Here is an 11,166-nt window from a genome sequence, read left to right as displayed (position 1 = left end):
TCCATGAGAGATTTGGATGATTTCTCCATGAAGGATTATAGGTGTTTCCATAGGATTCTCCCATGTAATTCACCTCTTCCATTGAAGGGTTCTCAGGATCATAAGCTTCTTCTTCAAATGAAGCATCCTTAGTACTGCCTGGTGCAGCTTGCATTCCAGACAGACTTTGAGAAATCATATTGACTTGCTGAGTCAATATTTTGTTCTGAGCCAATATGGCATTCAGAGTATCAATATCAAGAACTCCTTTCTTCTGATTCGTCCCATTGTTCACAGGATTCCTTTCAGAAGTGTACATGAATTAGTTATTTGCAACCATTTCAATGAGCTCTTGAGCTTCTGCAGGTGTCTTCTTTAGATGAAGAGATCCTCCAGCAGAGCTATCCAATGACATCTTGGACAGTTCAGATAGACCATCATAGAAAATACCTATGATGCTCCATTCAGAAAGCATGTCAGAGGGACACTTTCTGATTAATTGTTTGTATCTTTCCCAAGCTTCATAGAGGGATTCACCTTCCTTCTGTCTGAAGGTTTGGACTTCCACTCTAAGCTTACTCAATTTTTGAGGTGGAAAGAACTTTGCCAAGAAGGCATTGACTAGCTTTTTCCAAGAGTTCAGGCTTTCTTTAGGTTGTGAGTCCAACCATATCCTAGCTCTGTCTCTTACAGCAAAAGGGAATAGCATAAGTCTGTAGACCTCAGGGTTAACCCCATTAGTCTTGACAGTGTCACAGATTTGCAAGAACTCAGCTAAAAACTGATGAGGATCTTCCAATGGAAGTCCATGGAACTTGCAATTCTGTTGCATTAGAGAAACTAATTGAGGCTTAAGCTCAAAGTTGTTTGCTCCAATGGCAGGGATAGAGATGCTTCTCCCATAGAAGTTGGGAGTAGGTGCAGTAAAGTCACCCAGCACCTTCCTTTCATTGTTGGCATTGTTGTTGTTTTCGGCTGCCATGGGTTCTTCTTCTTTGAAGATTTCTGTTAGGTACTCTACAGAGAGTTGTGCCTTAGCTTCTCTTAGCTTTCGCTTCAAAAACTTGGTGCACGAAATTGTGATCATCAATGGCGCCATCAACATGGTACGCTCAATTGCAATCTCAACTCTTTATTACAACTTTGCACAACTAACCATCAAGTGCAGTGGGTCATCCAAGTAATAAACCTTACGCGAGTAAGGGTCGATCCCACGGAGATTGTTGGTATGAAGCAAGCTATGGTCACCTTGTAAATCTCAGTCAGGCAGATTCAAATGGTTATGGATGATATATGAATAAAGCATAGAATAAAGATAGAGATACTTATGTAATTCATTGGTGAGAATTTCAGATAAGCGTATGGAGATGCTTTGTCCCTTCCGTCTCTCTGCTTTCCTACTGTCTTCATCCAATCCTTCTTACTCCTTTCCATGGCAAGCTGTATGTTGGGCATCACCGTTGTTAGTGGCTACAGTCCCGTCCTCTCAGTGAAAATGTTCAATGCACTCTGTCGCAGCACGGCTAATCATCTGTCGGTTCTCAATCAGGTTGGAATAGAATCTATTGATTCTTTTGCGTCTGTCACTAATGCCCAGCCTTCAGGAGTTTGAAGCTCGTCACAGTCATTCAATCCTTGAATCCTACTCAGAATAACACAGACAAGGTTTAGACCTTCCGGATTCTCTTGAATGCCGCCATCAATTCTAGCTTATACCACGAAGATTCTGATTAAGGGATCCAAGAGATATCCACTCAATCTAAAGTAGAACGGAGGTGGTTGTCAGGCACACGTTCACAGGTGAGAATGATGATGAGTGTCACAGATCATCACATTCATCAAGTTGAGGAACAAGTGATATCTTAGAACAAGAACAAGCTGAATTGAATAGAAGAATAATAGTAATTGCATTAATACTCGAGGTACAGCAGAGCTCCACACCTTAATCTATGGTGTGTAGAAACTCCACCGTTGAAAATACATAAGAACAAGGTCTAGGCATGGCCGTGAGGCCAGCCCCCAAAATGTGATCAAAAGATTCAAAGATCTCCAGATGTCCAAAGATCTAAAGATCCAAAGATCCAAAGATGAAAATACAATAGCAAAAGGTCCTACTTATAGAGAACAAGTAGCTTAGGGTTTACAGAAATGAGTAAATGACATAAAAATCCACTTCTGGGCCCACTTGGTGTGTGCTTGGGCTGAGCATTGAAGCTTTCATGTGTAGAGACTTTTCTTGGAGTTAAACGCCAGCTTTTGTGCCAGTTTGGGCGTTTAACTCCCATTCTTGTGTCAGTTCCGGCGTTTAACGCTGGACAGTTTTGAGCTGATTTGGAACGCCGGTTTGGGCCATCAAATCTCAGGCAAAGTATAGACTATTATATGATGAGCGGATAATTTATACGCTTTTTGGCATAGTTTTTACATAGTTTTTAATAAGTTTAAGCTACTTTTAGGGATGTTTTCATTAGTTTTTATGTTAAATTCACATTTCTGGACTTTACTATGAGTTTGTGTGTTTTTCTGTGATTTCAGGTAAATTCTGACTGAAATTGAAGGATTTGAGCTAAACTCTGAAAAAGGCTGACAAAAGGACTGCTGATGCTGTTGGATTCTGACCTCCCTGCACTCGAAATGGATTTTCTGGAGCTACAGAACTCCAAATGGCGCGCTCTTAACGGCGTTGGAAAGTAGACATCCAGGGCTTTCCAGCAATATATAATAGTCCATACTTTATTCGGAAATTGACGACGTAACTTGGCGTTGAACGCCAAGTACATGCTGCTGTCTGGAGTTAAACGCCAGAAAAACGTCATGATCCGGAGTTGAACGCCCAAAACACGTCATAACTCGGAGTTCAACTCCAAGAGATGCCTCAGCTCGTGGATTGATCAAGCTCAGCCCAAGCATACACCAAGTGGGCCCCGGAAGTGGATTTATGCATCAATTACTTACTCATGTAAACCCTAGGAGCTAGTTTATTATAAATAGACCATTTAACTATTGTATTATTCATCTTTTGACCACTTTAAACTCTTTATTCATTCGGTCACTTGATCATGGAGAGGGCTGGCCATTCGGCCATGCCTGAACCCTTTGCTTATGTATTTTCAACGGTGGAGTTTCTGCACACCATAGATTAAGGGTGTGGAGCTCTGCTGTACCTCAAAGATTAATGAAGTTCTATTTTCTTTTATTCAAATCTCTTCTATTCTTATTCCAAGATATTCATTCGCACCCAAGAACATGATGAATGTGATGAGTAAATAACCCTCATCATCATTCTCACTGATGAACGCGCGTGATTGACAACCACTTTCGTTCTACATGCAACAAGGCTTGAATGTGTATCTCTTAGATTCCCCAACAGAATCTTCGTGGTATAAGCTAGATGGATGGCGGCATTTATGAGGATCCGGAAAGTCCAACCTTGTCTGTGGTGTTCTGAGTAGGATCCTGGGAATCCGGAAAGTCTAACCTTGTCTGTGGTATTCCGAGTAGGATTCCGGTAATGAATGACTGTGACGTGCTTCAAACCTGTAACCTGCTGGGCGTTAGTGACAAACGCAAAAGAGGGATTCTATTCCAGTAGGGGAGGGAACCAACCGGTGATTGGCCGTACTGTGACAGAGTGCGTGAGCATTAGCTTTCGCTGCGAGGATGGGATGTAGCTATCAACCATGGGTGATGCCTCCAGACTGGTTAGCTGTGCGAGTGACAGCCGCACAGGATATTTCCCCGTGAGGATGAAAGTAGCCACAGTTGATGGTGAACCCCTATACAAAGCTTGCCATGGAAAGGAGTAAGAAGGACTGAGTAGAAGCAGTGGGAGAGCAGGCGTCCGAGAGCTCTACAGCATCTCCATTCCGCTTATCTGAAATTCCTACCAATGAATCTGCATAAGTATTCTATCCCTTTTATTATGTATTTTCTTTTTATTTTATATTTTCAAACCCACAAACCTTTAATCCTCCTGACTGAGATTTACAAGGTGACCATAGCTTGCTTCATACCAACAATCTCTGTGGATTCGACCCTTACTCACGTAAGGTTATTACTTGGACGACCCAGTACACTTGCTGGTTAGTTGAACGGAGTTGTGAAGAAAATAAACAGTGCCCTAAGGGTATATGCCAAAGCTCAAAAGATAGAATAAAATTTATACAACTTAAGAATGTTGAATCACAATTTCGTCCACCAAGTTTTTGGCGCCGTTGCCGGGGATTGTTCGAGTATGGACAACTGACGGTTCATCTTGTTGCTCAGATTAGGTACTTTTCTTTTCAAAAATCTTTTTCAAAATTTTTCTTTTTTTTTCGTTTTCTTCAAAAATATTTTCGAAAAAAAAATTAAAATAAAAATACAAAAAAATTCATAAAATCATAAAAATCCAAAAATATTTTGTGTTCTTGTTTGAGTCTTGAGTCAAATTTTAAGTTTGGTGTCAATTGCATGCCTTAAAAATTTTTCTTGCATTTTTCGAAAATCTCATACATTCATAGTGTTCTTCATGATCTTTAAGTTGTTCTTGATAAGTCCTCTTGTTTGATCTTGATGATTTCTTGTTTTGTGTCTTTTCTTGTTTTTCTTGTGCATTTTTGCATTCATATTTTCCATGCATTAAAGATTTCTAAGTTTGGTGTCTTGCATGTTTTCTTTGCATTAAAATTTTTCAAAATTATGTTCTTGATGTTCATCATGATCTTCAAAGTGTTCTTGGTGTTCATCTTGACATTCATATCATTCTTGCATGCATTCATTGTTTTGATCTAAAAATTTCATGTATTGAATATTTTTGTTGTTTTTCTCTTTCATAATTACAAATTTAAAAATCAAAAATATCTTTTCCTTATTTCCCTCCAAAATTTCGAAATTTTGGGTTGACTTGGTCAAAAATTTTCAAAATTAGTTGTTTCTTACAAGTCAAGTCAAAATTTCAATTTTAAAAATCTTATCTTTTCAAAATCTTTTTCAAAAATCATATCTTTTTCATTTTTTTTATTATTTTCGAAAATTTCAAAAATCTTTTTCAAAGTATTTTGAAAATCTTTTTCTTATCTTTATTTGATATTTTCGAAAATAAACTAACAAGTAATGTGATTGGTTCAAAAATTTGAAGTTTGTTACTCTCTTGTTAAGAAAGGTTCAATCTTTAAGTTCTAGAATCTTATCTTGTAGTTTCTTGTTAGTTAAGTAATTTTTAAAATTAAATCTTTTTCAAAATATCTCTTTCAATTATATCTTTTTTATCTTTTATCCTATCTTTTTCAAAAACTTTATCTTTTTCAAAATTTGATTTCAAAATATCTTATCTAACTTCTTATCCTCCTATCTTTTTAAATTTTGATTTCAAATCTTTTTCAATCAACTAACTAACTTTTTGTTTGTTTCTTATCTTTTTCAAAACTACCTAACTACTTCTCCCTCTTCTATTTTCGAAAATATCTCCCTCTTTTTCAAAAATTCTTTTTAATTAATTAATTGTTTCATGTTTTAATTTTAATTACAATTTATTTTTATTTTTCGAAAACACTAACCCCTTTTTCAAAAATTATTTTTCGAATTCTTTCTTCTCTTTTCTTATTCTATTTAATTATTTAATTACTAACACTTCTCTTCACCTCCCTTCATCCATAAATCCGAATCCATTCTTCACTCTCCTACCCCTTTCTTCTTCTACTAACATAAAGGAATCTCTATACTGTGACATAGAGGCTTCCTTTTCTTTTCTTGTTTTCTTCTCTTTCATATGAGCAGGAACAAGGATAAAGGCACTCTTATTGAACTTGATCCAGAACCTGAAAGGACTCTGAAGAGAAAATTAAGAGAAGCTAAAATACAACAATCCAGAAGTAACCTTTTAGAAAATTTCGAACAAGAGAAAGAGATGGCAGAAGAAAATAATAATAATAATGCAAGGAGAATGATTGGTGACTTCACAAAGCCAACGTCCAAATTTGATGGAAGAAGCATCTCCATTCCTGCCATTGGAGCCAATAACTTTGAGCTTAAGCCTCAACTAGTTGCTTTAATGCAACAAAACTGCAAGTTTTATGGACTTCCATCTGAAGATCCCTATCAGTTCTTAACTGAGTTCTTGCAGATCTGTGACACTGTAAAGACGAATGGAGTTAATCCTGAAGTCTACAGACTCTTGCTTTTCCCTTTTGCTGTAAGAGACAGAGCTAGAGTATGGTTAGATTCACAACCCAAAGATAGCCTGGACTCATGGGATAAGCTTGTCACTGCATTCTTGGATAAATTCTTTCCTCCTCAAAAGCTGAGCAAGCTGAGAGTGGATGTTCAAACCTTCAAACAAAAAGATGGTGAATCCCTCTATGAAGTTTGGGAAAGATATAAGCAGCTGACCAAGAGATGTCCATCTGACATGTTCTCAGAATGGACCATATTAGATATATTCTATTATGGTCTCTCTGAATTTTCGAAAATGTCATTGGACCATTCTGCAGGTGGATCTATTCACCTGAAGAAAACGCCTGAAGAGGCTCAAGAACTCATTGACATGGTTGCAAACAACCAGTTTATGTACACCTCTGAGAGGAATTCCGTAAACAATGGGGTACCTCAGAAGAAAGGAGTTCTTGAAATTGATGCTCTGAATGCCATATTGGCTCAGAACAAAGTGTTGACTCAACAGGTCAACATGATCTCTCAAAATCTGAATGGATTGCAACATGCATCCAATAGTACTAGAGAGGCAGCTTCTGAAGAAGCTTATGATCCTGAAAACCCTGCAATGGCAGAGGTTAATTACTTAGGTGAACCTTATGGAAACACCTATAACTCATCATGGAGAAATCATCCAAATTTCTCATGGAAGGATCAACAAAAACCTCAACAAGGTTTTAACAATGGTGGACGTAATAGGCTGAATAAGAGTAAGCCATATCCATCATCTTCTCAGCAACAGGCAGAGAACTCTAAACAAAATAATTCTAATTTAGCCAATATAGTCTCTGATCTGTCAAGGGCCACTTTTAGTTTCATGAATGAAACAAGATCCTCTATTAGAAATCTGGAGGCACAAGTGGGCCAGCTGAGTAAGAAAGTCATTGACACTCCTCCCAATACTCTCCTAAGTAATACAGAAGAAAATCCAAAAGGAGAGTGCAAGGCCATTGATTTTATCAAAGTGGCCGAATGCACCAAGGAGGAGGAGGACGAAAATCCTAGTGAGGAAGACCTCCTGGGACGTTCCTCAAGCAAGAAGGAGTTTCCTATTAAGGATCCAGAGGAATCTGAGGCTCATCTAGAGACCATAGAGATTCCTTTAAATCTCCTTCTGCCATTCATGAGCTCTGAAGAATATTCATCCTCTGAAGAGAATGAAGATGTGACTGAAGAGCAAGTTGCTCAGTACTTAGGAGCTATCATGAAACTGAATGACAAGCTGTTTGGTAATGAGACTTGGGAAAGTGAACCTCCCTTGCTCATTAGTGAACTAGATACTTGGATTCAGAGGACTCTACCTCAAAAGAAACAAGATCCTGGCAAATTCTTAATACCTTGCACCATTGGCACCATGAGCTTTGAAAAAGCTCTATGTGATCTGGGGTCAGGGATAAATCTTATGCCACTCTCTATAATGGAGAAGCTGGGAATCATTGAGGTACAACCTGCCCTGTTCTCATTACAATTGGCAGATAAGTCCATAAGACAAGCTTATGGAGTAGTGGAGGACGTGCTAGTAAGGGTTGAAGGCCTTTACATCCCCACTGATTTCATAATCCTAGACACTAGGAAGGAAGATGATGAATGCATCATCCTAGGAAGACCTTTCCTAGCCACAGCAGGAGCTGTGATAGATGTCAACAGAGGTGAGTTAGTCCTCCAATTGAATGGGGATTACCTTGTGTTTCAGGCACATGGCCATCCCTCTGTGACAAAAGAGAGTAAGCATGAAGAGCTTCTCTCAGTTCAGAGTCAAGAAGAGCCCACACAGTCAAACTCTAAGTTTGGTGTTGTGAAGCCACAACCAAACTCTAAGTTTGATGTTCAAACCCCATATCCAAACTCTAAGTTTGGTGTTGGGAATACCACACTTAAGTTGATCTGATCACCTTGTGGCTCCATGAGAGCCACTGTCAAGCTACTGACATTAAAGAAGCGCTTGTTGGGAGGCAACCCAATTTTATTTATCTAATTTTATTTTATTTTGTTTTGGTGTTATTTTTGTGTTGAATTAGGTACATGATCATGAGGAGTCACGAAAAAAATCAAAAAAATTAAAAACAGAGTCAAAAACAGAAGAAAAAAATTTTTTACCCTGGAGGACGCACGGGCCGGCGTTCAGCGCCCAGAAGGAGCATCTGGCTGGCGTTCAACGCCAGAACAGAGCATCTTTCTGGCGCTGAACGCCCAAAACAAGCTACATCCTGGCGTTTAACGCCAGAATGCGCACACAGAGGACAATCTGGCGCTGAACGCCAGAAACAAGCTTGAAACTGGCGTTCAACGCCAGAAACAAGCATCACATGGGCGTTTAACGCCCAGAACGTGCACATATGGGCGTTTGAACGCCAGAATGATGCATGAAGGCATGTTACATGCCTATAGGGAGAAGGAATGGTATTTCTTTTCACCTCAGGATCTGTGGACCCACAGGATCCCCACTACAGGATCTGTGGACCCCACAGGATCCCCACATAACATATTCCCACCTTACTTCCCAATCCTAGTTTTTGTGATGTGATTCCCCATGTCACAATTTTCAACATCTTCTTCATCAATCACCTCAATTCCTCTTCCCAATTACTCCATTCACCATTCACATCAACCTCCTCTTCCCAATAAACCCCACCTACCTCCATCAAATTCAAATTCAATTTCCCACCCTTTCCCACCCAAAATGGCCGAACCTATACCCTCCCCCCTCCCTATAAATACCCTTCTTTTCTTTTACATTTTCCCACAACACAAACCCACATTCTCCACATAGCCGAACCCTCTCTTCTCCCTCTCTACCATATTCTCTTCTTCTTCTTCTATTCTTCTTTTCTTTTTGCTCGAGGACGAGCAAAATTTTAAGTTTGGTGTGGTAAAAAGCCTAAGCTTTTTGTTTCTCATTCACCATCAATGGCACCTAAGACCGGAGTTTCCTCAAGAAAAGGAAAGGGGAAAGCAAAAGCTTCTTCCTCCGAGTCATGGGAGAAGGAGAGATTTATCTCCAAAAGCCATCAAGACCACTTCTATGATGTTGTGGCAAAGAAGAAGGTGATCCCTGAGGTCCCTTTCAAGCTCAAAAAGAATGAGTATCCGGAAATCCGACATGAAATCCAAAGAAGAGGTTGGGAAGTCTTAGCCAACCCCATGCAACAAGTCGGATTATTAATGGTTCAAGAGTTCTATGCCAATGCATGGATCACTAGGAACCATGACCAAAGTATGAACCCAAGCCCAAAGAATTATCTCACAATGGTTAGGGGGAAATACTTGGATTTTAGTCCGGAAAATGTGAGGTTGGCGTTTCACTTACCCATGATGCAAGGTGATGAACGCCCCTACACAAGAAGGGTCAACTTTAACCAAAGGTTGGACCAAGTCCTTATGGACATATGTGTGGAAGGCGCCCAATGGAGAGTAGACTCCAAAGGCAAGCCAGTCCAACTAAGAAGACTGGACCTCAAGCCTGTAGCTAGAGGATGGTTGGAGTTCATTCAAAGATCCATCATCCCTACAAGCAACCGATCTGAAGTTACTGTGGATCGGGCCATCATGGTTCATAGCATCATGATTGGTGAAGAAGTAGAGGTTCATGAAGTCATCTCCAATGAACTCTACAAATAGCTGACAAGCCTTCATACATGGCACGGCTAGCCTTCCCCCACCTTATATGCCATCTATGTTACTCAGCTGGAGTTATCATAGAAGGAGATGTCTCCATTGAAGAAGACAAGCCCATTACCAAGAAAAAGATGGAGAAAACAAGGGAAGCTCCTCACGGCCTCCAAGAAGAACATGAGGAAGCGCATCATCAACAAATGCCTCAAGGAATGCACTTTCCTCCTAACAACTATTGGGAGCAACTCAACACCTCCTTAGAGGATTTGAGCCATAATGTTGAACAACTAAGGGTGGAACATCATGAACACGCCCTCACTCTCCAAGAAATAAGAGAAGATCAAAGAGCAATGAGGGAGGAGCAACAAAGGCAAGGAAGGGACATAGAAGAGTTGAAGAACATCATTGGTCCTTCAAGAAGAAGACGCCACTAAGGTGGATTCATTCCTTGTTCTTTATTTCTTTCTGTTTTCGGTTTTTAATGCTATGTTTATCTATGTTTTTGTGTCTCTATTTCATGATCATTAGTGTGTAACCATGCCTTAAAGCTATGAATAAAATCCATTAGTCCTTCACCTCTCTTAAAAGAAAAATGTTTTAATTCAAAAGAACAAGAAGTGCATAATTTTCGAAATTATTAGTGAATTTAGTTTAATTATATTGATGTGGTGGCAATAATTTTTGTTTTCTGAATGAATGATTGAACAGTGCATATGTCTTTTGATCTTGTTGTTTATGAGTGTTTAAAAATTGTTGGCTCTTGAAAGAATGAGGAACAAAGAAAAATGTTATTGATGATCTGAAAAACATCATGAAATTGATTCTTGAAAGCAAGAAAAAGCAGTGAAAAAAAAAAAAGAGGCGAAAATTCTAAAGCAAGGATCCAAGGCTTTGAGCATCAATGGATAGGAGGGCCCAAGGAAATTAAATCCGGGCCTAAGCGGCTAAATCAAGCTGTCCCTAACCATGTGCTTGTGTCATGAAGGTCCAAGTGAAAAGCTTGAGACTGAGTGGTTAAAGTCGTGATCCAAAGCAAAGAGTGTGCTTAAGAGCTCTGGACACCACTAATTGGGGACTTTAGCAAAGCTAAGTCACAATCTGAAAAGGTTCACCCAGTTATGTGTCTCTGGCATTTGTGTATCCGGTGGTAATACTGGAAGACAAAATGCTTAGGGCCACAGCCAAGACTCATGAGTAGCTGTGTTCAAGAATCAACATGCTTAACTAAGAAAGTCAATAACACTATCCCAAATTCTAAATTCCCCCAGAGACGCCAATACCTCTAAACTACAAAGGAAAAAGTGAGATGCCAAAGCTGTTCAGAAGCAAAAAGCTACAAGTCCCGCTCATGTAATTAAAGTAATATCCATTGATATTTTGTACTTT

The 11,166-nt window shown here is 39.3% G+C and overlaps 1 non-coding gene across 1 annotated transcript; it reads left to right on the top strand.

Moving 5' to 3' along the window:
* The first annotated feature begins 448 nt into the window (after positions 1 to 448).
* Positions 449 to 556, top strand: LOC130972309 (small nucleolar RNA R71). The gene has a single exon (XR_009083497.1). It is a non-coding gene; the product is annotated as a small nucleolar RNA R71 (small nucleolar RNA).
* The last annotated feature ends 10,610 nt before the right edge of the window (positions 557 to 11,166 follow it).

The sequence above is a fragment of the Arachis stenosperma genome, chromosome 3 (assembly GCF_014773155.1).
Source record: "Arachis stenosperma cultivar V10309 chromosome 3, arast.V10309.gnm1.PFL2, whole genome shotgun sequence".
In the NCBI taxonomy this organism is placed as follows: Eukaryota; Viridiplantae; Streptophyta; class Magnoliopsida; order Fabales; family Fabaceae; genus Arachis; species Arachis stenosperma.
Note: the sequence above shows the minus strand (reverse complement) of the source record. Positions and strands in the feature narration are given on the sequence as shown.